Source organism: Eucyclogobius newberryi, unplaced genomic scaffold, assembly GCF_026437365.1.
Source record: "Eucyclogobius newberryi isolate DKJ021-1_F unplaced genomic scaffold, fEucNew1.0.hap1 SCAF_3, whole genome shotgun sequence".
Taxonomy (NCBI): Eukaryota; Metazoa; Chordata; class Actinopteri; order Gobiiformes; family Gobiidae; genus Eucyclogobius; species Eucyclogobius newberryi.
Window position 1 is genome coordinate 33,426,953 of NW_027315945.1, and position 15,839 is coordinate 33,442,791.

Genomic DNA, 15,839 nt, shown 5'->3' on the forward strand with positions numbered 1-15,839 from the left:
CTGTAATAAGTGTGTTTCGCTGTAATAAGTGTGTGTGTCGCTGTAATAAGTGTGTTTCGCTGTAATAAGTGTGTTTCGCTGTAATAAGTGTGTGTTTCGCTGTAATAAGTGTGTGTTTCGCTGTAATAAGTGTGTGTTTCGCTGTAATAAGTGTGTGTTTTGCTGTAATAAATGTGTGTTTTGCTGTAATAAGTGTGTGTTTCGCTGTAATAACTGTGTGTTCCGCTGTATTTCGCTGTAATGAGTGTGTGTTTCGCTGTAATAAGTGTGTGTTCGCTGTAATAAGTGTGTGTTTCGCTGTAATAAGTGTGTGTTTCGCTGTAATAAGTGTGTTTCGCTGTAATAAGTGTGTGTTTCGCTGTAATAAGTGTGTGTTTTGCTGTAATAAGTGTGTGTTTTGCTGTAATAAGTGTGTGTTTCGCTGTAATAAGTGTGTTTCACTGTAATAAGTGTGTTTCGCTGTAATAAGTGTGTGTTCGCTGTAATAAGTGTGTGTTTCGCTGTAATAAGTGTGTGTTTCGCTGTAATAAGTGTGTTTCGCTGTAATAAGTGTGTGTTTCGCTGTAATAAGTGTGTGTTTCAGTGTGTTTCGCTGTAATAAGTGTGTGTTTCGCTGTAATAAGTGTGTGTTTCGCTGTAATAAGTGTGTGTTTCGCTGTAATAAGTGTGTTTCGCTGTAATAAGTGTGTGTTTCGCTGTAATAAGTGTGTTTTTCTGTAATAAGTGTGTGTTTCGCTGTAATAAGTTTGTTTCACTGTAATAAGTGTGTGTTTCGCTGTAATAAGTGTGTGTTTTGCTGTAATAAGTGTGTGTTTCGCTGTAATAAGTGTGTTTCGCTGTAATAAGTGTGTTTCGCTGTAATAAGTGTGTGTTTCAGTGTGTTTCGCTGTAATAAGTGTGTGTTTCGCTGTAATAAGTGTGTTTCGCTGTAATAAGTGTGTGTTTCAGTGTGTTTCGCTGTAATAAGTGTGTGTTTCGCTGTAATAAGTGTGTTTCGCTGTAATAAGTGTGTGTTTCACTGTAATAAGTGTGTTTCGCTGTAATAAGTGTGTGTTTCAGTGTGTTTCGCTGTAATAAGTGTGTGTTCGCTGTAATAAGTGTGTGTTTCGCTGTAATAAGTGTGTGTTTCAGTGTGTTTCGCTGTAATAAGTGTGTGTTTCGCTGTAATAAGTGTGTGTTTCGCTGTAATAAGTGTGTGTTTCGCTGTAATAAGTGTGTGTTTCGCTGTAATAAGTGTGTTTCGCTGTAATAAGTGTGTGTTTCGCTGTAATAAGTGTGTGTTTCGCTGTAATAAGTGTGTGTTTCGCTGTAATAAGTTTGTTTCGCTGTAATAAGTGTGTGTTTCGCTGTAATAAGTGTGTGTTTTGCTGTAATAAGTGTGTGTTTCGCTGTAATAAGTGTGTGTTTTGCTGTAATAAGTGTGTTTCGCTGTAATAAGTGTGTGTTTTGCTGTAATAAGTGTGTTTCGCTGTAATAAGTGTGTGTTTCGCTGTAATAAGTGTGTGTTTTGCTGTAATAAATGTGTGTTTCGCTGTAATAAGTGTGTGTTTTGCTGTAATAAGTGTGTGTTTCGCTGTAATAAGTGTGTGTTTCGCTGTAATAAGTGTGTTTCGCTGTAATAAGTGTGTGTTTCAGTGTGTTTCGCTGTAATAAGTGTGTGTTTCGCTGTAATAAGTGTGTTTCGCTGTAATAAGTGTGTGTTTCGCTGTAATAAGTGTGTTTCGCTGTAATAAGTGTGTGTTTCGCTGTAATAAGTGTGTTTCGCTGTAATAAGTGTGTGTTTCGCTGTAATAAGTGTGTGTTTCGCTGTAATAAGTGTGTTTCGCTGTAATAAGTGTGTGTTTCGCTGTAATAAGTGTGTTTCGCTGTAATAAGTGTGTGTTTCGCTGTAATAAGTGTGTGTTTCGCTGTAATAAGTGTGTGTTCGCTGTAATAAGTGTGTGTTTCGCTGTAATAAGTGTGTGTTTCAGTGTGTTTCGCTGTAATAAGTGTGTGTTTCGCTGTAATAAGTGTGTGTTTCGCTGTAATAAGTGTGTGTTTCGCTGTAATAAGTGTGTGTTTCGCTGTAATAAGTGTGTGTTTCGCTGTAATAAGTGTGTGTTTCGCTGTAATAAGTTTGTTTCGCTGTAATAAGTGTGTGTTTCGCTGTAATAAGTGTGTGTTTTGCTGTAATAAGTGTGTGTTTCGCTGTAATAAGTGTGTGTTTCGCTGTAATAAGTGTGTTTCGCTGTAATAAGTGTGTGTTTCGCTGTAATAAGTTTGTTTCACTGTAATAAGTGTGTGTTTCGCTGTAATAAGTGTGTGTTTTGCTGTAATAAGTGTGTGTTTCGCTGTAATAAGTGTGTTTCGCTGTAATAAGTGTGTTTCGCTGTAATAAGTGTGTGTTTCAGTGTGTTTCGCTGTAATAAGTGTGTGTTTCGCTGTAATAAGTGTGTGTTTCGCTGTAATAAGTGTGTGTTTCGCTGTAATAAGTGTGTTTCGCTGTAATAAGTGTGTGTTTCGCTGTAATAAGTGTGTTTCGCTGTAATAAGTGTGTGTTTCAGTGTGTTTCGCTGTAATAAGTGTGTGTTTCGCTGTAATAAGTGTGTGTTTCGCTGTAATAAGTGTGTGTTTCGCTGTAATAAGTGTGTTTCGCTGTAATAAATGTGTGTTTCGCTGTAATAAGTGTGTTTCGCTGTAATAAGTGTGTGTTCACTGTAATAAGTGTGTGTTTCGCTGTAATAAGTGTGTGTTTCGCTGTAATAAGTGTGTTTCGCTGTAATAAGTGTGTGTTTCGCTGTAATAAGTGTGTGTTTCGCTGTAATAAGTGTGTTTCGCTGTAATAAGTGTGTGTTTCGCTGTAATAAGTGTGTGTTTTGCTGTAATAAGTGTGTTTCGCTGTAATAAGTGTGTGTTTCGCTGTAATAAGTGTGTGTTTTGCTGTAATAAGTGTGTGTTTCAGTGTGTTTCGCTGTAATAAGTGTGTGTTTCGCTGTAATAAGTGTGTTTCGCTGTAATAAGTGTGTGTTTCGCTGTAATAAGTGTGTTTCGCTGTAATAAGTGTGTGTTTTGCTGTAATAAGTGTGTTTCGCTGTAATAAGTGTGTGTTTCGCTGTAATAAGTGTGTGTTTTGCTGTAATAAGTGTGTGTTTCAGTGTGTTTCGCTGTAATAAGTGTGTGTTTCGCTGTAATAAGTGTGTTTCGCTGTAATAAGTGTGTGTTTCGCTGTAATAAGTGTGTTTCGCTGTAATAAGTGTGTGTTTCGCTGTAATAAGTGTGTTTCGCTGTAATAAGTGTGTTTCGCTGTAATAAGTGTGTGTTTCGCTGTAATAAGTGTGTGTTTCGCTGTAATAAGTGTGTGTTTCGCTGTAATAAATGTGTGTTTTGCTGTAATAAGTGTGTGTTTCGCTGTAATAACTGTGTGTTCCGCTGTATTTCGCTGTAATGAGTGTGTGTTTCGCTGTAATAAGTGAGTGTTCGCTGTAATAAGTGTGTGTTTCGCTGTAATAAGTGTGTGTTTCGCTGTAATAAGTGTGTGTTTCGCTGTAATAAGTGTGTTTCGCTGTAATAAGTGTGTGTTTCGCTGTAATAAGTGTGTGTTTTGCTGTAATAAGTGTGTGTTTCGCTGTAATAAGTGTGTGTTTCGCTGTAATAAGTGTGTTTCGCTGTAATAAGTGTGTGTTTCAGTGTGTTTCGCTGTAATAAGTGTGTGTTTCGCTGTAATAAGTGTGTTTCGCTGTAATAAGTGTGTGTTTCGCTGTAATAAGTGTGTGTTTCGCTGTAATAAGTGTGTTTCGCTGTAATAAGTGTGTGTTTCGCTGTAATAAGTGTGTTTCGCTGTAATAAGTGTGTGTTTCGCTGTAATAAGTGTGTTTCGCTGTAATAAGTGTGTTTCGCTGTAATAAGTGTGTGTTTCGCTGTAATAAGTGTGTGTTTCGCTGTAATAAGTGTGTGTTTCGCCGTAATAAGTGTGTGTTTTGCTGTAATAAATGTGTGTTTTGCTGTAATAAGTGTGTGTTTCGCTGTAATAACTGTGTGTTCCGCTGTATTTCGCTGTAATGAGTGTGTGTTTCGCTGTAATAAGTGTGTGTTCGCTGTAATAAGTGTGTGTTTCGCTGTAATAAGTGTGTGTTTCGCTGTAATAAGTGTGTTTCGCTGTAATAAGTGTGTGTTTCGCTGTAATAAGTGTGTGTTTTGCTGTAATAAGTGTGTGTTTCGCTGTAATAAGTGTGTGTTTCGCTGTAATAAGTGTGTTTCACTGTAATAAGTGTGTTTCGCTGTAATAAGTGTGTGTTCGCTGTAATAAGTGTGTGTTTCGCTGTAATAAGTGTGTGTTTCGCTGTAATAAGTGTGTTTCGCTGTAATAAGTGTGTGTTTCGCTGTAATAAGTGTGTGTTTCAGTGTGTTTCGCTGTAATAAGTGTGTGTTTCGCTGTAATAAGTGTGTGTTTCGCTGTAATAAGTGTGTTTCGCTGTAATAAGTGTGTGTTTCGCTGTAATAAGTGTGTTTTTCTGTAATAAGTGTGTGTTTCGCTGTAATAAGTGTGTGTTTCGCTGTAATAAGTGTGTTTCGCTGTAATAAGTGTGTGTTTCGCTGTAATAAGTGTGTGTTTTGCTGTAATAAATGTGTGTTTCGCTGTAATAAGTGTGTGTTTCGCTGTAATAAGTGTGTTTCGCTGTAATAAGTGTGTGTTTCAGAGTGTTTCGCTGTAATAAGTGTGTGTTTCGCTGTAATAAGTGTGTTTCGCTGTAATAAGTGTGTGTTTCGCTGTAATAAGTGTGTTTCGCTGTAATAAGTGTGTGTTTTGCTGTAATAAGTGTGTTTTGCTGTAATAAGTGTGTTTCGCTGTAATAAGTGTGTGTTTCGCTGTAATAAGTGTGTGTTTCGCTGTAATAAGTGTGTGTTTTGCTGTAATAAATGTGTGTTTTGCTGTAATAAGTGTGTGTTTCGCTGTAATAACTGTGTGTTCCGCTGTATTTCGCTGTAATGAGTGTGTGTTTCGCTGTAATAAGTGTGTGTTCGCTGTAATAAGTGTGTGTTTCGCTGTAATAAGTGTGTGTTTCGCTGTAATAAGTGTGTGTTTCGCTGTAATAAGTGTGTTTCGCTGTAATAAGTGTGTGTTTCGCTGTAATAAGTGTGTGTTTTGCTGTAATAAGTGTGTGTTTCGCTGTAATAAGTGTGTGTTTCGCTGTAATAACTGTGTGTTCCGCTGTATTTCGCTGTAATGAGTGTGTGTTTCGCTGTAATAAGTGTGTGTTCGCTGTAATAAGTGTGTGTTTCGCTGTAATAAGTGTGTGTTTCGCTGTAATAAGTGTGTTTCGCTGTAATAAGTGTGTTTCGCTGTAATAAGTGTGTGTTTCGCTGTAATAAGTGTGTGTTTTGCTGTAATAAATGTGTGTTTTGCTGTAATAAGTGTGTGTTTCGCTGTAATAACTGTGTGTCCGCTGTATTTCGCTGTAATGAGTGTGTTTCGCTGTAATAAGTGTGTGTTCGCTGTAATAAGTGTGTGTTTCGCTGTAATAAGTGTGTGTTTCGCTGTAATAAGTGTGTTTCGCTGTAATAAGTGTGTGTTTCGCTGTAATAAGTGTGTGTTTTGCTGTAATAAGTGTGTGTTTCGCTGTAATAACTGTGTGTTCCGCTGTATTTCGCTGTAATGAGTGTGTGTTTCGCTGTAATAAGTGTGTGTTCGCTGTAATAAGTGTGTGTTTCGCTGTAATAAGTGTGTGTTTCGCTGTAATAAGTGTGTGTTTCGCTGTAATAAGTGTGTTTCGCTGTAATAAGTGTGTGTTTCGCTGTAATAAGTGTGTGTTTTGCTGTAATAAGTGTGTGTTTCGCTGTAATAAGTGTGTGTTTCGCTGTAATAACTGTGTGTTCCGCTGTATTTCGCTGTAATGAGTGTGTGTTTCGCTGTAATAAGTGTGTGTTCGCTGTAATAAGTGTGTGTTTCGCTGTAATAAGTGTGTGTTTCGCTGTAATAAGTGTGTTTCGCTGTAATAAGTGTGTTTCGCTGTAATAAGTGTGTGTTTCGCTGTAATAAGTGTGTGTTTTGCTGTAATAAATGTGTGTTTTGCTGTAATAAGTGTGTGTTTCGCTGTAATAACTGTGTGTCCGCTGTATTTCGCTGTAATGAGTGTGTTTCGCTGTAATAAGTGTGTGTTCGCTGTAATAAGTGTGTGTTTCGCTGTAATAAGTGTGTGTTTCGCTGTAATAAGTGTGTTTCGCTGTAATAAGTGTGTGTTTCGCTGTAATAAGTGTGTGTTTTGCTGTAATAAGTGTGTGTTTCGCTGTAATAAGTGTGTGTTTCGCTGTAATAAGTGTGTTTCACTGTAATAAGTGTGTTTCGCTGTAATAAGTGTGTGTTTCGCTGTAATAAGTGTGTGTTTCGCTGTAATAAGTGTGTGTTTCGCTGTAATAAGTGTGTGTTTCGCTGTAATAAGTGTGTTTTTCTGTAATAAGTGTGTGTTTCGCTGTAATAAGTTTGTTTCACTGTAATAAGTGTGTGTTTCGCTGTAATAAGTGTGTGTTTTGCTGTAATAAGTGTGTGTTTCGCTGTAATAAGTGTGTTTCGCTGTAATAAGTGTGTTTCGCTGTAATAAGTGTGTGTTTCAGTGTGTTTCGCTGTAATAAGTGTGTGTTTCGCTGTAATAAATGTGTTTCGCTGTAATAAGTGTGTGTTTCGCTGTAATAAGTGTGTTTCGCTGTAATAAGTGTGTGTTTCGCTGTAATAAGTGTGTTTCGCTGTAATAAGTGTGTGTTTCAGTGTGTTTCGCTGTAATAAGTGTGTGTTTCGCTGTAATAAGTGTGTGTTTCGCTGTAATAAGTGTGTGTTTCGCTGTAATAAGTGTGTTTCGCTGTAATAAATGTGTGTTTCGCTGTAATAAGTGTGTGTTTCGCTGTAATAAGTTTGTTTCACTGTAATAAGTGTGTGTTTCGCTGTAATAAGTGTGTGTTTTGCTGTAATAAGTGTGTGTTTCGCTGTAATAAGTGTGTTTCGCTGTAATAAGTGTGTTTCGCTGTAATAAGTGTGTGTTTCAGTGTGTTTCGCTGTAATAAGTGTGTGTTTCGCTGTAATAAGTGTGTTTTGCTGTAATAAGTGTGTGTTTCGCTGTAATAAGTGTGTGTTTCGCTGTAATAAGTGTGTGTTTTGTTGTAATAAATGTGTGTTTCGCTGTAATAAGTGTATGTTTCGCTGTAATAAGTGTGTGTTCCGCTGTATTTCGCTGTAATGAGTGTGTGTTTCGCTGTAATAAGTGTGTGTTCGCTGTAATAAGTGTGTGTTTCGCTGTAATAAGTGTGTGTTTCGCTGTAATAAGTGTGTGTTTCGCTGTAATAAGTGTGTGTTTCGCTGTAATAAGTGTGTTTCGCTGTAATAAGTGTGTGTTCGCTGTAATAAGTGTGTGTTTCGCTGTAATAAGTGTGTGTTTCGCTGTAATAAGTGTGTTTCGCTGTAATAAGTGTGTGTTTCGCTGTAATAAGTGTGTGTTTCGCTGTAATAAGTGTGTTTCGCTGTAATAAGTGTGTGTTTCGCTGTAATAAGTGTGTGTTTCGCTGTAATAAGTGTGTTTCGCTGTAATAAGTGTGTGTTTCGCTGTAATAAGTGTGTTTCGCTGTAATAAGTGTGTGTTTCGCTGTAATAAGTGTGTTTCGCTGTAATAAGTGTGTGTTTCGCTGTAATAAGTGTGTGTTTCGCTGTAATAAGTGTGTTTCGCTGTAATAAGTGTGTGTTTCGCTGTAATAAGTGTGTTTCGCTGTAATAAGTGTGTGTTTCGCTGTAATAAGTGTGTGTTTCGCTGTAATAAGTGTGTGTTCGCTGTAATAAGTGTGTGTTTCGCTGTAATAAGTGTGTGTTTCAGTGTGTTTCGCTGTAATAAGTGTGTGTTTCGCTGTAATAAGTGTGTGTTTCGCTGTAATAAGTGTGTGTTTCGCTGTAATAAGTGTGTGTTTCGCTGTAATAAGTGTGTTTCGCTGTAATAAGTGTGTGTTTCGCTGTAATAAGTGTGTGTTTCGCTGTAATAAGTGTGTGTTTCGCTGTAATAAGTTTGTTTCGCTGTAATAAGTGTGTGTTTCGCTGTAATAAGTGTGTGTTTTGCTGTAATAAGTGTGTGTTTTGCTGTAATAAGTGTGTGTTTCGCTGTAATAAGTGTGTTTCGCTGTAATAAGTGTGTGTTTTGCTGTAATAAGTGTGTTTCGCTGTAATAAGTGTGTGTTTCGCTGTAATAAGTGTGTGTTTTGCTGTAATAAATGTGTGTTTCGCTGTAATAAGTGTGTGTTTTGCTGTAATAAGTGTGTGTTTCGCTGTAATAAGTGTGTGTTTCGCTGTAATAAGTGTGTTTCGCTGTAATAAGTGTGTGTTTCAGTGTGTTTCGCTGTAATAAGTGTGTGTTTCGCTGTAATAAGTGTGTTTCGCTGTAATAAGTGTGTGTTTCGCTGTAATAAGTGTGTTTCGCTGTAATAAGTGTGTGTTTCGCTGTAATAAGTGTGTTTCGCTGTAATAAGTGTGTGTTTCGCTGTAATAAGTGTGTGTTTCGCTGTAATAAGTGTGTTTCGCTGTAATAAGTGTGTGTTTCGCTGTAATAAGTGTGTTTCGCTGTAATAAGTGTGTGTTTCGCTGTAATAAGTGTGTGTTTCGCTGTAATAAGTGTGTGTTCGCTGTAATAAGTGTGTGTTTCGCTGTAATAAGTGTGTGTTTCAGTGTGTTTCGCTGTAATAAGTGTGTGTTTCGCTGTAATAAGTGTGTGTTTCGCTGTAATAAGTGTGTGTTTCGCTGTAATAAGTGTGTGTTTCGCTGTAATAAGTGTGTTTCGCTGTAATAAGTGTGTGTTTCGCTGTAATAAGTGTGTGTTTCGCTGTAATAAGTGTGTGTTTCGCTGTAATAAGTTTGTTTCGCTGTAATAAGTGTGTGTTTCGCTGTAATAAGTGTGTGTTTTGCTGTAATAAGTGTGTGTTTCGCTGTAATAAGTGTGTGTTTCGCTGTAATAAGTGTGTTTCGCTGTAATAAGTGTGTGTTTCGCTGTAATAACTGTGTGTTCCGCTGTATTTCGCTGTAATGAGTGTGTGTTTCGCTGTAATAAGTGTGTGTTCGCTGTAATAAGTGTGTGTTTCGCTGTAATAAGTGTGTGTTTCGCTGTAATAAGTGTGTGTTTCGCTGTAATAAGTGTGTTTCGCTGTAATAAGTGTGTGTTTCGCTGTAATAAGTGTGTGTTTTGCTGTAATAAGTGTGTGTTTCGCTGTAATAAGTGTGTGTTTCGCTGTAATAAGTGTGTTTCGCTGTAATAAGTGTGTGTTTCAGTGTGTTTCGCTGTAATAAGTGTGTGTTTCGCTGTAATAAGTGTGTTTCGCTGTAATAAGTGTGTGTTTCGCTGTAATAAGTGTGTTTCGCTGTAATAAGTGTGTGTTTCGCTGTAATAAGTGTGTTTCGCTGTAATAAGTGTGTGTTTCGCTGTAATAAGTGTGTTTCGCTGTAATAAGTGTGTTTCGCTGTAATAAGTGTGTGTTTCGCTGTAATAAGTGTGTGTTTCAGTGTGTTTCGCTGTAATAAGTGTGTGTTTCGCTGTAATAAGTGTGTTTCGCTGTAATAAGTGTGTGTTTCGCTGTAATAAGTGTGTGTTTCGCTGTAATAAGTGTGTGTTTCGCTGTAATAAGTGTGTTTCGCTGTAATAAGTGTGTGTTTCAGTGTGTTTCGCTGTAATAAGTGTGTGTTTCGCTGTAATAAGTGTGTTTCGCTGTAATAAGTGTGTGTTTCGCTGTAATAAGTGTGTTTCGCTGTAATAAGTGTGTGTTTCGCTGTAATAAGTGTGTTTCGCTGTAATAAGTGTGTGTTTTGTGTGTGTTTCGCTGTAATAAGTGTGTGTTTCGCTGTAATAAGTGTGTGTTTCGCTGTAATAAGTGTGTGTTTCGCTGTAATAAGTGTGTTTCGCTGTAATAAGTGTGTGTTTCGCTGTAATAAGTGTGTGTTTCGCTGTAATAAGTGTGTTTCGCTGTAATAAGTGTGTGTTTTGCTGTAATAAGTGTGTGTTTCGCTGTAATAAGTGTGTGTTTCGCTGTAATAAGTGTGTTTAGCTGTAATAAGTGTGTGTTTCGCTGTAATAAGTGTGTGTTTCGCTGTAATAAGTGTGTGTTTCGCTGTAATAAGTGTGTTTCGCTGTAATAAGTGTGTTTCGCTGTAATAAGTGTGTTTCGCTGTAATAAGTGTGTGTTTCGCTGTAATAAGTGTGTTTCGCTGTAATAAGTGTGTTTCGCTGTAATAAGTGTGTGTTTCGCTGTAATAAGTGTGTGTTTCAGTGTGTTTCGCTGTAATAAGTGTGTTTCGCTGTAATAAGTGTGTTTCGCTGTAATAAGTGTGTGTTTCGCTGTAATAAGTGTGTGTTTCAGTGTGTTTCGCTGTAATAAGTGTGTGTTTCGCTGTAATAAGTGTGTGTTTCGCTGTAATAAGTGTGTGTTTCGTGTGTTTCGCTGTAATAAGTGTGTGTTTTCGCTGTAATAAGTGTGTGTTTCGCTGTAATAAGTGTGTGTTTCTCTGTAATAAGTGTGTTTCGCTGTAATAAGTGTGTGTTTCGCTGTAATAAGTGTGTGTTTCGCTGTAATAAGTGTGTTTCGCTGTAATAAGTGTGTGTTTCGCTGTAATAAGTGTGTGTTTCGCTGTAATAAGTGTGTGTTTCGCTGTAATAAGTGTGTGTTTCACTGTAATAAGTGTGTTTCGCTGTAATAAGTGTGTGTTCGCTGTAATAAGTGTGTGTTTCGCTGTAATAAGTGTGTGTTTCGCTGTAATAAGTGTGTTTCGCTGTAATAAGTGTGTGTTTCGCTGTAATAAGTGTGTGTTTCGCTGTAATAAGTGTGTGTTTCGCTGTAATAAGTGTGTTTCGCTGTAATAAGTGTGTGTTTCGCTGTAATAAGTGTGTGTTTTGCTGTAATAAATGTGTGTTTGCTGTAATAAGTGTGTGTTTCGCTGTAATAAGTGTGTGTTTCGCTGTAATAAGTGTGTGTTTCGCTGTAATAAGTGTGTTTCGCTGTAATAAGTGTGTGTTTCGCTGTAATAAGTGTGTTTCGCTGTAATAAGTGTGTTTCGCTGTAATAAGTGTGTGTTTCGCTTTAATAAGTGTGTGTTTCGCTGTAATAAGTGTGTGTTTTGCTGTAATAAATGTGTGTTTTGCTGTAATAAGTGTGTGTTTCGCTGTAATAACTGTGTGTTCCGCTGTATTTCGCTGTAATGAGTGTGTGTTTCGCTGTAATAAGTGTGTGTTCGCTGTAATAAGTGTGTGTTTCGCTGTAATAAGTGTGTGTTTCGCTGTAATAAGTGTGTGTTTCGCTGTAATAAGTGTGTTTCGCTGTAATAAGTGTGTGTTTCGCTGTAATAAGTGTGTGTTTCGCTGTAATAAGTGTGTGTTTCGCTGTAATAAGTGTGTGTTTCGCTGTAATAAGTGTGTTTCGCTGTAATAAGTGTGTGTTTCAGTGTGTTTCGCTGTAATAAGTGTGTGTTTCGCTGTAATAAGTGTGTTTCGCTGTAATAAGTGTGTGTTTCGCTGTAATAAGTGTGTTTCGCTGTAATAAGTGTGTGTTTCGCTGTAATAAGTGTGTTTCGCTGTAATAAGTGTGTGTTTCGCTGTAATAAGTGTGTTTCGCTGTAATAAGTGTGTTTCGCTGTAATAAGTGTGTGTTTCGCTGTAATAAGTGTGTGTTTCGCTGTAATAAGTGTGTGTTTCGCTGTAATAAGCGTGTGTTTCGCTGTAATAAGTTTGTTTCGCTGTAATAAGTGTGTGTTTCGCTGTAATAAGTGTGTGTTTTGCTGTAATAAGTGTGTGTTTCGCTGTAATAAGTGTGTGTTTCGCTGTAATAAGTGTGTTTCGCTGTAATAAGTGTGTGTTTCAGTGTGTTTCGCTGTAATAAGTGTGTGTTTCGCTGTAATAAGTGTGTTTCGCTGTAATAAGTGTGTGTTTCGCTGTAATAAGTGTGTTTCGCTGTAATAAGTGTGTGTTTCGCTGTAATAAGTGTGTTTCGCTGTAATAAGTGTGTGTTTTGTGTGTGTTTCGCTGTAATAAGTGTGTGTTTCGCTGTAATAAGTGTGTGTTTCGCTGTAATAAGTGTGTGTTTCGCTGTAATAAGTGTGTTTCGCTGTAATAAGTGTGTGTTTCGCTGTAATAAGTGTGTGTTTCGCTGTAATAAGTGTGTTTCGCTGTAATAAGTGTGTGTTTTGCTGTAATAAGTGTGTGTTTCGCTGTAATAAGTGTGTGTTTCGCTGTAATAAGTGTGTTTAGCTGTAATAAGTGTGTGTTTCGCTGTAATAAGTGTGTGTTTCGCTGTAATAAGTGTGTGTTTCGCTGTAATAAGTGTGTTTCGCTGTAATAAGTGTGTTTCGCTGTAATAAGTGTGTGTTTCGCTGTAATAAGTGTGTTTCGCTGTAATAAGTGTGTTTCGCTGTAATAAGTGTGTGTTTCGCTGTAATAAGTGTGTGTTTCAGTGTGTTTCGCTGTAATAAGTGTGTTTCGCTGTAATAAGTGTGTTTCGCTGTAATAAGTGTGTGTTTCGCTGTAATAAGTGTGTGTTTCAGTGTGTTTCGCTGTAATAAGTGTGTGTTTCGCTGTAATAAGTGTGTGTTTCGTGTGTTTCGCTGTAATAAGTGTGTGTTTTTGCTGTAATAAGTGTGTGTTTCGCTGTAATAAGTGTGTGTTTCTCTGTAATAAGTGTGTTTCGCTGTAATAAGTGTGTGTTTCGCTGTAATAAGTGTGTGTTTCGCTGTAATAAGTGTGTTTCGCTGTAATAAGTGTGTGTTTCGCTGTAATAAGTGTGTGTTTCGCTGTAATAAGTGTGTGTTTCGCTGTAATAAGTGTGTTTCGCTGTAATAAGTGTGTGTTTCGCTGTAATAAGTGTGTGTTTCAGTGTGTTTCGCTGTAATAAGTGTGTGTTTCGCTGTAATAAGTGTGTGTTTCGCTGTAATAAGTGTGTGTTTCAGTGTGTTTCGCTGTAATAAGTGTGTGTTTCGCTGTAATAAGTGTGTGTTTCGCTGTAATAAGTGTGTGTTTCGCTGTAATAAGTGTGTGTTTCAGTGTGTTTCGCTGTAATAAGTGTGTGTTTCGCTGTAATAAGTGTGTGTTTCGCTGTAATAAGTGTGTGTTTCAGTGTGTTTCGCTGTAATAAGTGTGTGTTTCGCTGTAATAAGTGTGTGTTTCGCTGTAATAAGTGTCTGTTCGCTGTAATAAGTGTGTGTTTCGCTGTAATAAGTGTGTGTTTCAGTGTGTTTCGCTGTAATAAGTGTGTGTTTCGCTGTAATAAGTGTGTGTTTCGCTGTAATAAGTGTGTTTCGCTGTAATAAGTGTGTGTTTCGCTGTAATAAGTGTGTGTTTCAGTGTGTTTCACTGTAATAAGTGTGTGTTTCGCTGTAATAAGTGTGTGTTTCGCTGTAATAAGTGTGTGTTTCGCTGTAATAAGTGTGTGTTTCAGTGTGTTTCGCTGTAATAAGTGTGTGTTTCGCTGTAATAAGTGTGTGTTCGCTGTAATAAGTGTGTGTTTCGCTGTAATAAGTGTGTGTTTCAGTGTGTTTCGCTGTAATAAGTGTGTGTTTCGCTGTAATAAGTGTGTGTTCGCTGTAATAAGTGTGTTTCGCTGTAATAAGTGTGTGTTTCAGTGTGTTTCGCTGTAATAAGTGTGTGCTTCGCTGTAATAAGTGTGTGTTTCGCTGTAATAAGTGTGTGTTCGCTGTAATAAGTGTGTGCTTCGCTGTAATAAGTGTGTGTTTCGCTGTAATAAGTGTGTGTTTCGCTGTAATAAGTGTGTTTCGCTGTAATAAGTGTGTGTTTCGCTGTAATAAGTGTGTGTTCGCTGTAATAAGTGTGTGTTTCGCTGTAATAAGTGTGTATCATCTCAGGTTTGACCTATCTATGAGGAGTAAATAAAGTTACGCGGACTCGGCTCTGGTTTCGTTTGTTCGCAGCGGCGCCGCAAACCGCCCACGCCGCAGCCTCACGCGCGATATGAATCTGACTTTCCCACAATGACACACGGCGACACTTTTACCGTCACTTACCGTGTGTGAGCGGCGCGGACTGGACGGCGGCTCCTTCAGCTGGGCTCCATTTCCTCAAACGTTCACGTTAGAGACGACAGGCTCCGGGTTTACGCTGTTTGCGCCGTGAGGGGCGGGGCCAGACGGGAAGCCGCCGCGTCACGCGCGCGCGGCTTCAGGGAATTAAGAAGAGACTTGTACCACCCGCAGTCCACGGGGCGACCGGACCGGACAGTCAGGAAGGAAGTGTCTCTGGCATGGCCCCGGGGCAATGAACCAGGAACAGAACCAGGAACAGACTTGGGCCCCATGACCCGGTCACGTGAAGCCTAAAGTCCTCATTTAGACTGTGTTTGGCCCTTCTCCAGAGCTGCAGTATTTACAGTATTTACAGTATTTACAGTATTTACAGTATTTACAGTATTTACAGTGTTTAGTGCACATGAGCCACTCAAACCCTTGTGCCACCGGGCATGAAGCTGCGTGTGACGTGTTTTTTGAGGTGTTGTAGATTCTACTCTGAAAAGCTACTTCCTCCATCACAGAGAACTATTTACTCCAGCGAAAGAAGCCACGACGCGCACGCGCGCACGTGCATTCGTGTTGGGTTTCCGTGCGCGCTCACGCGCTTTACGAACAGGTCGCAGCTGTGCACTGTGCCACTCAGGGTGGCACTGGAGTGACACCAGTGTGGCACTGGAGTGGCACCGGAGTGGCACTGGCAGTGGCACCGGAGTGGCACTGGCAGTGGCACTGGAGTGACACCAGTGTGGCACTGGAGTGGCACTGGAGTGGCACTGGAGTGGCACTGGAGTGGCACTGGCAGTGGCACTGGAGTGGCACTGGAGTGGCACTGGCAGTGGCACTGGAGTGACACCAGTGTGGCACTGGAGTGGCACTAGCGTGGCACTGGAGTGGCACTAGCGTGGCACTGGAGTGACACCAGTGTGACACTGGAGTGACACTGGAGTGACACCGGTGTGGCACTGGAGTGGCACTGGAGTGGCACCGGAGTGGCACTGGCAGTGGCACCGGAGTGGCACTGGAGTGACACCAGTGTGGCACTGGAGTGGCACTGGAGTGACACTGGAGTGGCACTGGAGTGACACTGGAGTGACACTAGCGTGGCACTGGAGTGGCACTGGAGTGACACCAGTGTGGCACTGGAGTGGCACTGGAGTGACACTGGAGTGGCACTGGAGTGACACTGGAGTGGCACCGCAGTGGCACTGGCAGTGGCACCGGAGTGACACTGGAGTGGCACCGGAGTGACACTGGAGTGGCACTGGAGTGACACTAGAGTGGCACTGGCAGTGGCACTAGCGTGGCACTGGCAGTGGCACTGGAGTGACACTGGAGTGACACTGGAGTGACACTAGCGTGGCACCGGAGTGGCACTGGAGTGACACCAGTGTGGCACTGGAGTGGCACTGGAGTGACACTGGAGTGACACTAGCGTGGCACTGGAGTGGCATTGGAGTGACACTGGAGTGGCACTGGAGTGACACTGGAGTGGCACCGCAGTGGCACTGGCAGTGGCACCGGAGTGACACTGGAGTGGCACTGGAGTGACACTAGAGTGGCACTGGCAGTGGCACTAGCGTGGCACTGGCAGTGGCACTGGAGTGACACTGGAGTGGCACTGGAGTGACACTGGAGTGGCACTGGAGTGACACTGGAGTGACACTGGAGTGGCACTGGAGTGACACCAGTGTGGCACTGGAGTGGCACTAGCGTGACACTGGAGTGGCACTGGAGTGGCACTGGAGTGACACTGGAGTGACACCAGTGTGGCACTGGAGTGACACTGGAGTGGCACTAGCGTGGCACTGGAGTGGCACCAGTGTGGCACTGGAGTGACACT

General features: G+C 40.2%; 1 protein-coding gene across 1 annotated transcript in view; it reads right to left on the reverse strand.

Annotated features, from left to right (window-relative positions):
- The window catches only part of tnfrsf1a (tumor necrosis factor receptor superfamily, member 1a), a 43,427-nt gene extending 29,336 nt beyond the window's left edge, over positions 1–14,091 (reverse strand). Inside the window, exon 1 of the mRNA XM_072460523.1 lies at positions 13,997–14,091. The gene's annotated coding sequence lies outside the window, so the exon portion shown is untranslated. The remainder of the gene's footprint in view (positions 1–13,996) is intronic.
- Between the last annotated feature and the right edge of the window lie 1,748 nt (positions 14,092–15,839).